We start from the raw sequence: 8,757 nt of genomic DNA, 5'->3' as shown, positions 1-8,757 counted from the left end.
ACGCACACACACATACTTCACTCCTACAAAGAATCACACAAGCAAGGAGAGGTGGGAACTTAGATAATTCCAAGGAAAGAGGAAGAAGTTGTGTCCCCAACATAGGACACTCAGAAAATAACAATCCCAATTAGGCATGACAGGATCATCACTAGAATGAGTGCTACATCCACACACTGGGCCATAAAGTGAGAGTTGCATCCCTACCCAGTGTTTGTAAAGGGAACATAAGGAACTCTGAGGGTGCCAGAGTGGGACCCAACACACACTAGAGACCCCACTCTGAACATTTTAGACCTCAGCTGTCACCTGTTTTGACAAATCAAAGGCACCCTCGCTCATCCCAGACCCATGCCAGCTCTTCAGTGCCTATGACTGTGACCATGGTAGTAGAGAGCTGGCTCCCCCTTGTGGTCAAGAAGTACCTAGGCAATAGACACTCAGGAACTCTCTGGGGACAAAACCTGTCTGAAGCTCACTTGAACCTTTCTGCAGGAGGGTGACGGCTAAGGAACCAAATAGATTTCAGTTTTATGAAGATAGAGTATTCAGTCTTTTAAAGACAGCCATAAGTTCCCTCTCTATATCTGTGGGCCTCCGGCCTCTGTCTGAACTCTTTTCCTGTTCTATTGATATATCTACGTTTACTTTGCTACCTTAGGTCTTTAACCAATGCCCCTTTCCTCAACACCATTTCCCTAGTGCCTTCTGACTGCCATCGATTTGGTTTTTATCCTCCACAAACACCTCTTCCTAACTCTACAATTCAAGAGGAGTAAAGTTAGGAAAAGATCCTGCAGAGGCTCTCAGCTTCTCTTTACCCACAACTCTCCCCCATGCACTTGAATTATGTGAATTCGTCTCTCATCCTGGCATCACGATCAAGGTCAAGTCAGAGAAGATACCCAGCTTTCCAGGGCTGGAGGAGGCAGAGCCAATATGTGCAGTAGCCCTACTCCCACATGTGGGATGGATAGGGTGCAGGGTCAGATTTCCCCAAGGCTGGATGCAGAAGGACACTAGAAGTCCAGAGGTTCTTTCTTTCTTTTTTTTTTTTTACTTGCCAAGTACTTGGATGGTGCAAAGATATCAAGTGAATTCAATTCGTATACAGTTGCATGTGATACTCAGGTGTTATAAACAAGGTGGTATACTTGCTCACCTTGGGAAACTTTAGAGGCTGGGCTACACTCTGGCATTGTAGAGGAGAAAAAAATGACTAAGATCTGATCCCCACCCCCTAGGAACTCACAAGCAGATATGAGCAATTGCAATACAGGACAGAGATCATTGAGGTGGATTCCAACAGCAGGCTAGGTACAGAGAACTGCCAGAATTGTTCTGAGGATATTACAGGGTAGGCCAAGAATCAAGGACAGCTTTGGAAGAAGGAGGTTGGGGTGGAGTGAGGGAACATTCAAAGAAAACCTGGGAATGTTTGGAGGTTTGCATGGGTGTGTGGATCCAATATCAGAGAGTCAGGTCATTGTCAGTGGAACCTGAGCTCTAGGAAGAGCTAAAGAGATTCAAAGATTTTTAAAGACCTATCCAGATGCAAAAGGTAGGGTGACAACTTTTACCACTGTTTAGAGAAAGCAAATATCTGAGGGCAAGAACAGCTAGAAAGTAATCTGTATCAACACAAGACAGTAATTTCTCCTGAAATGACTAAAAGGGTCTAACCCAAAAGACTGGGTTGGATTGTGGAGGATGAAGGAAACAATTTCCTGTTATATCTGTTTACTAGATCAAAAATAAGAGGTGCAGAGGCAGAAGATATTTGGATATTGCATATACTTCATATTTAATGTATTTAAAGATGGAATTCATGATCTCTCCCCCAAGTCAGCTATTCCTTTTATAACTTAGGTGGTCTGGAATATTAGGGTGGAGCAAGTTCCCATGGGACAGTAAGGTTGAAGGAGGATTTGGGGACCAGGTGAGAGGTAGAGGGGCCCCAACGTGGCTCTACGGATGGGCCCTAGAAGCACAGCAAACTCTCTAAGATCCAATGTAAACTCAGGTATGGTTTAGAGAGGTAGGTCAAATCCTAGGGCTGACGGGACAGGCACTGCACCTAGGTCGCAAAATGCTTTCATCCTGGAAAAGAGAAGAACTGGGCTTAACTGTAAACTAGTGGCTGGGGTGCTGTGGTATGAGAGAGATAGGAAGAAGAGCCTTGAGCACCTTGTAGTGCCAGAAAGTAACGACGTCCTCATAAAAACAAAAGGATGGGGTCATGTCAAAGGGACCCAGGAGTCCACCTGAAAGAGCTCTCAGTGGCCAAAGCTGGAACAATTTGAGCAATGATATAAATAATGCCGTATTGGACTATAACACAAAGTAGAAATTAGGTGTACATGAGTTCATACTGTTATAATAAAATAATTGAATAAATAAATAAGGAGCCAAATCTCCCTAACACAAGAATTCCAAATAATATATGTAGATATACCCCACTCCAGGAAATGGAGCTTAATAACCTCTCACTCTCTACAACCCCTGTATGGGCAAAAGTAAGAGGCTTGCTTCCAAAGAACAGAGTATTGAAAGAGAAAAATAGAAACTTCACATTGGAGAAGTCTGGCAAGCACTACCTTAACCGAGTACTGGAAATTAGTGTCACCAATTGATATCATGTACCACCTGATACGATGTAACAAGAACGGCATGTCACCTCAGTATTCTTCCCCAAACCTCAGTCTAAGCATAAGGAAAACATTAGAGAAACCCAAATTTAAGGACGTTTTACAAAAGAACTGCCTAGTACTCCTCAAAACAATAAAGGTCATAGAAAACAAAGATTGAGAAACCAAACAACAGTTGTTACTGTATAGGACCTACAGTACTCAAAGGAGAAATAAACAAATCCACAATCATAGTGAAACTTTTATACACTTGTCTTAGTAATTGGTGGAACTATATTCAGTATCCTGTAATAAGCCATAATGGAAAAGAATATATATGTATAATTGAATCACTTTGCTATACAGCAGAAATTAATACAACATTGTAAATCAACTATACTTCAATAAAATAAATTTTTTTTAAAAAGAGACAAGAAAGAAAACTATCAGGAAAAAAAAAAAAAAAGAAAGACTGAGAAACCATCACAAGATCAGAGGAGATGAAGGAGGCATCTAAATACAGGTCCTGGACAAAAAAAGGACGTTAGGGGAAAAACTGGTGAAATTCAAATGAAGTATGGAGTTTAGTTAATAGTGAATGTACCAATGTTGTTCACATAGATTTTTCAAATATAATAAAGTTAAAACATTAGGTGAAACTGGATGAAGGACACACAGTAACTCACTGTGCTATCTTTGCAACATTTCTGTAAATCAAAAATTTCCAAGATAAAAAAAAAATTTCCAAGATAAAGTGTTATTTTCTTTTAAGGTCAAATTTATTGTCATAAAGTTATTCATAATACATTATTATTTTTTTTCCTTGTTGGTTATCTATTTTAAATACAGCAGTGTGTATGTACATTTCAATCGCAAACTCCCAGTCTATCCCTCCCCCCAACCCTTCCACCTTGGTAACCATAAGTTTATTCTCTAAGTCTGTGAGTCTGTTTCTGTTTTGTAAATAAGTTCATTTGTATCCATGCTTTTTAGATTCCACATATAAGTGATATCATATGACATTTTTCTTTCTCTGTCTGACTTACTTCACTTAGTATGATAATCTCTGGTTGCATCCATGTTGCTACAAATGGCATTATTTCATTCTTCTTAATGGCTGAATAATATTCCATTGTATATATGTACCCCACTTCTTTATCCATTCCTTTGTTGATGGACATTTAGGTTGCTTCCATGTCTTGGCTATTGTAAACAGCGCTGCAATGAACATTGGGGTGCATGTATCCTTTCAAACCATGTTTTTCTCTGGATATATGCCTGGGAGTGGGATTGCTGGATCATATGGTAGCTTTCAAATAAAGTTTAAAAAAAAAATAAAATTAAAATTACTACAGTAACAAGTATGTGGGAAGAGGTAAGTAGAGTTATAATATCCTAAGGCCCTTGATTTATCCATAAAAAGGATAAAGGTTTTGATTAATTTAAGAATTTGATAGGTTAAATGTGCATATTGCATTTTAAAAAGAATCCACTAAAAATGGGGTTGGCGAACTCTTTCTATAAAGGGATGGACAGGAAATATTTTCGTCTTTGCAGGCCCCCTGTAGTCTTTGTTGTAACTACTCAACTCTACTGTGGTAGCATGAAAGCAGACAGACTGTGTATAAAATGGGTGTGGCCGTGTTCCAAAACTTCTTCATTTACAAAAATAAGCAGCAAGCTAGATTTGACCCACCTGCCACCATTTGCCAACCCCAGCACTAAAAGAACAGAAACAGACAGTATAACTTCCAGTTAGTAAAGGGGAAAATAGAGAGATTAATTTAAAATACTTAGTTGTCTAAATAAAGACAAGAAGAAAGAGAAAAATATAAAACAGGAAAAAATAGGAAGTGCAAAGTAAAAGGGTAGATTTTGGTCTAATTATTTGAGCAATTACATTAAATGTAAGTGGAATACATGCTCCAGTTAAAATCTATTTATTTTAGATGTATCACTTACAAATAACATATATTTATTTTATTCAAGTATAGTTGTTTTACAATGTTGTGTTAATTTCTGCTGTACAGCAAAGTGTTTCAGTTATATAAATATTCTTTTTCATATTCCTTTCCATTATGGTTTATTATAGGATATTAAATATAGTTCCCTGCACTATACAGTAGGACTTTGTTATTTATCTATTCTATATGTAAGAGTTTGTATCTGCTATTCCCAAACTCCCAATCCATCCCTCCCACACCACACCCCCTTGGCAACCACAAGTCTGTTCTCTATATCTGTAAGTCTGTTTCTGTTTTGTAGATTAGTTCATTTGTGTCATATTTTAGATTCCACATATAAGTGATATCAATAACAAATAACATATATTTAGATTTTGGTTTATTTTGTATCCTATATTACAACAAAGGGATATAGAATGGTCGAAAGTAAAAGAGTGGAAAAAGATATACCATGCAAATACCAACCAAAAGAAAACTGCTATAGCAATACTAATATTAGACACAGTAAGTTAAGGCAAAAAATATTACTAGAGATAGAAAGTCAGCATAGTGATAAAAGATTTAATTCACCAATAATAAATTATGATTTTAAATAACAATTAAAAATACATAAAGCAAGGGGGCTTCCCTGGTGGCGCAGTGGATAAGAACCCGCCTGACAATGCAGGGGACACGGGTTTGAGCCCTGGTCCGGGAGGATCCCACATGCCACGGAGCAACTAAGCCCTTGCATCACAACTACTGAGCCTGCGCTCTAGAGCCCGTGAGCCACAACTACTGAGCCTGCGTGCCACAACTACTGAAGCCTGCGCTCCTAGAGCCTGTGCTCCTCAACAAGAGAAGCCACCACAATGAGAAGCCCTCGCACTGCAATGAAGAGTAGCCCCTGCTTGCCACAACTAGAGAAAGCCCGCACGCAGCAACGAAGACACAACACAGCCACACACACACACAAATATATATATATATATATATATAGTAAAAATCTACAGTACTCAAAGGAGAAATAAACAAATGCACAATCATAGTCGGAAATTTTACACACTTGTCTGTATTTGGTGGAAAAGAGCAGACAAAAGCTTAGGAATAATATAGACTTGAACATCAAGATTAACAGAATTGGACTTACCTGGCGATCCAGTGGTTAAGACTGTGCAATTCCACTGCATGGGGCACAGGTTCTATCCCTGGTTGGGGAACTAAGATCCTGCACGACCAAAAAAAAGATTAGCAGAATTGACCAAATGGACTTAGACTACCATCACCACCTTCCACCCCGCCACAGGCACCAGGGGAACCTCTGAAGAGACACTATTTTTAACACTTGCAGAATACGTCTTATCTTTAAGCACAGATAGAATTTTTTAAATTGACCATAAACTGCGAATAAAGTCTTAAAACTATTTCAAAAGATTGAAATTAAAGTATATATTCTGACCACAATGCAACTTTGGTAGACAACTAGAAAATCTTCTTATGTCTAGAAAATTTTAAATTTCTACTAAATAATCTATGGATCAAAGAAGAAATCATTGTGGAAATTAGAAAATAGTTGGAACAGAATGATAACAAAAATTCTATGTATCATAACTTGTGGAATGAAGCTAAAGTAGTAATTAGGAGGAAATTTATATCTTCAAATGCACAATTAGGGGAAAAGAGCTAAAAGTGAATGATCAAGGCATTCATCTTAAGAAGTTAGGGAAAAAAAAACCCAGCACAATAAATCCGAAGAAAGTAGAAGTAGTTATATGTCAATTATATCTCAATAAGCCTGGGGGAGGGGGAAGAAAGTAGAAGTAAGGAAATAATAAAGACAAACGTATAACTTATTGAAATAGAGTACAAATATACAGAAAAGTTCATTCTTTGAAGGGATTAATTACAATTGATAAATCTCTAGCAAGACAGATAAAGGAAAAGGAAGAGAGAGAGAGAGAGGGAGGACAGGCACAAATAACCAATATCAGAAACACAAAGGAGACAGTACTACCTTTGAATAGCTTTATGTCAATACATTTGAAAATGTAGATTAAATAGAAAACTTGCTAGAAAATATGGCTCTCCTAAGCTGACTCAAAAAAAACACAAAAATCCGAAACAAAAACAAATTGTCAATAGTATTATAACCTTCAAATAAGTTCAATCTGTAGTCAAAAATCTTCACTCAAAGAAATCTCCAGGCTTGTATGGCTTTGCCGACGAGTTGTACCAAATGCTGAAGGATCAAATAGTTCCATCTTCTATAAACTCTTTCGGAGCATAAATAAAAAAAGAGGAAACATTCCCCAACTCATAAGTCTAGTATAACCTTGATACCAAAAGCCTGAAAAGGACAGAGCAAGAGAGGAAAATTACAGGTTGGCTTCACCCATAAAAATAGGTCACAAAAATCCTAAAAAACATTAGCAACTGGAATGCAGCAATACATTTAAAGACAAAGTGCCCAATTAACTTATGAAGGTGTGTTCACACGTTAGTAATTACTAGTAATCAGAGAAATTTAAGTTAAAACCACAATGAAATATCATTACCACATATACCAGGTTGGCTAAAATTAAACAGCCTGACAATACCATGTTGGCATGAAAAAAGAGCAAGAAGAACTGCTATTCACTACTGGTGGAACTATTAATTGACATAACCACTTAGGAAAGACAGTTTGGCACTGTCTACTAAAGTTTGAGTTACACCTACTCTATAACCTAGCAATTCCACTCTTAGATAGGTACTTCTATCAGACATTCCCAAATTGTGATTCCTGACCAACAGTCTCAGAATCATTTGGAAACTTCCTAGAAATGCCAAATTCCTGGCCTCCAGTCCAACTTAAGCAGCAATCAGTGCCCAGCAATCTGTGTTTTAACAAGCCCTCCAGATGATTCTGATACATGTTAAAGCTTGAAAACCACTGCCATAGAGAAATAGGAATATATGTTCACCAAGACACATGGACAAGCATGTTTTTAATAGCATTGTTGATAATAGCCAAAGATGGAAACAAGACAAATGTCCAACATCATAATGGATACATCTATTATGAAATAGTTATACAATGCAATGAACTAATAAAAGTGAATGAATCTCAGCTGTACAAAATAGCGTGATGACGCTCAAACAAAATGGTGAGTAAATATTTGAGGCCACCCCAAAAATACATTTTTATATACATATAGAAAAAGGCTCTTGTCGAAGCATATACATGTTTCAAGAGCCCAAAACTGTACCTCCAGCCTTAACGTTCTTTTTAGAGCTCCAGGCTGGCATATAACTAGTACCTGCCACATAATGTGTGCTCAGAATAACAGGCCTCATTTTTTATAATCTTTATAGTGACTGCAGAGTATTTTATAATATGGACATATCATATTTATTTAACCAGCACCTTGTTGATGGGCTTTTCAAGAATATTACTTTGGCTGCCCAAATAAACTGAAAATTCTATGAGGTGAGAGATCCTGTCTTCTTCTAAGACAGTGCCTGCTATTCAGTAGTTATTTAATTGAATGGACTTTCCAAATTAATTTTCCTATAAGAAAAAAATGGCCTGGCCAGTTTTTTTAAATCTTTGTTACAGCATAAATCAATTCCTCATCAATTTAACTTAAGAAAATTAACTCTAGAAAATCCAGTCAATTCTGGGCATGATGACAAAATAAATCGTCTACACTTGGAAAATATTCTAGACTTGGAGTAGTGTGATCCTCCAAGGTCATTTAATTTCCCTACGTGATATCTCTTCTCAGTCTCAATGCAACAGCAGCTAGGAAATGTGTCAAGCATTGGAGTTAGGAAACCATATATCATACATTTTCTGAGAGTACCTACTTAAAGCGTTCTTAAATGCTCTTGACCCTGTATTCTAATGTGTGATTTGGAACATATGACACCATATCTGGACCTCTAGGGAGTGACTGGCTCCAGAGAAGATGCTTATAGGGCAAAACAGGCCATTTGGAAAGCCTGCTCCTTTGAAACCTTGCCTCCATACTCTCTGGTTTATAACAAGTGATTCTTCTTCAATCCTAGAAGAATCGTAAAGGAGCTTCCTTGAGCATTGGCTGTCAGAGCAGGGCACAAGGGCAGCTGAAGGAAAGGGCAGCAGGTGTATGGCTCAGAGAAGAGATTTAAGCAGCAAGCCCATTGGCTGGAGCCTTGGAATGCCC

The 8,757-nt window shown here is 37.8% G+C and overlaps 1 long non-coding RNA gene across 1 annotated transcript; it reads right to left on the bottom strand.

The window, feature by feature from the left end:
- Nucleotides 1–3,814: 3,814 nt before the first annotated feature.
- LOC132435486 (uncharacterized) lies at nt 3,815–6,953 on the bottom strand. The gene is made up of 3 exons (XR_009521555.1): nt 6,722–6,953; nt 5,721–5,798; nt 3,815–3,936 (listed from the first exon to the last, which is right to left on the bottom strand). It is a non-coding gene; the product is annotated as an uncharacterized lncRNA (long non-coding RNA).
- Between the last annotated feature and the right edge of the window lie 1,804 nt (nt 6,954–8,757).

This window comes from Delphinus delphis, chromosome 12, assembly GCF_949987515.2.
Source record: "Delphinus delphis chromosome 12, mDelDel1.2, whole genome shotgun sequence".
Classification (NCBI taxonomy): domain Eukaryota; kingdom Metazoa; phylum Chordata; class Mammalia; order Artiodactyla; family Delphinidae; genus Delphinus; species Delphinus delphis.
This window is presented reverse-complemented; position numbering and strand designations above follow the sequence as displayed.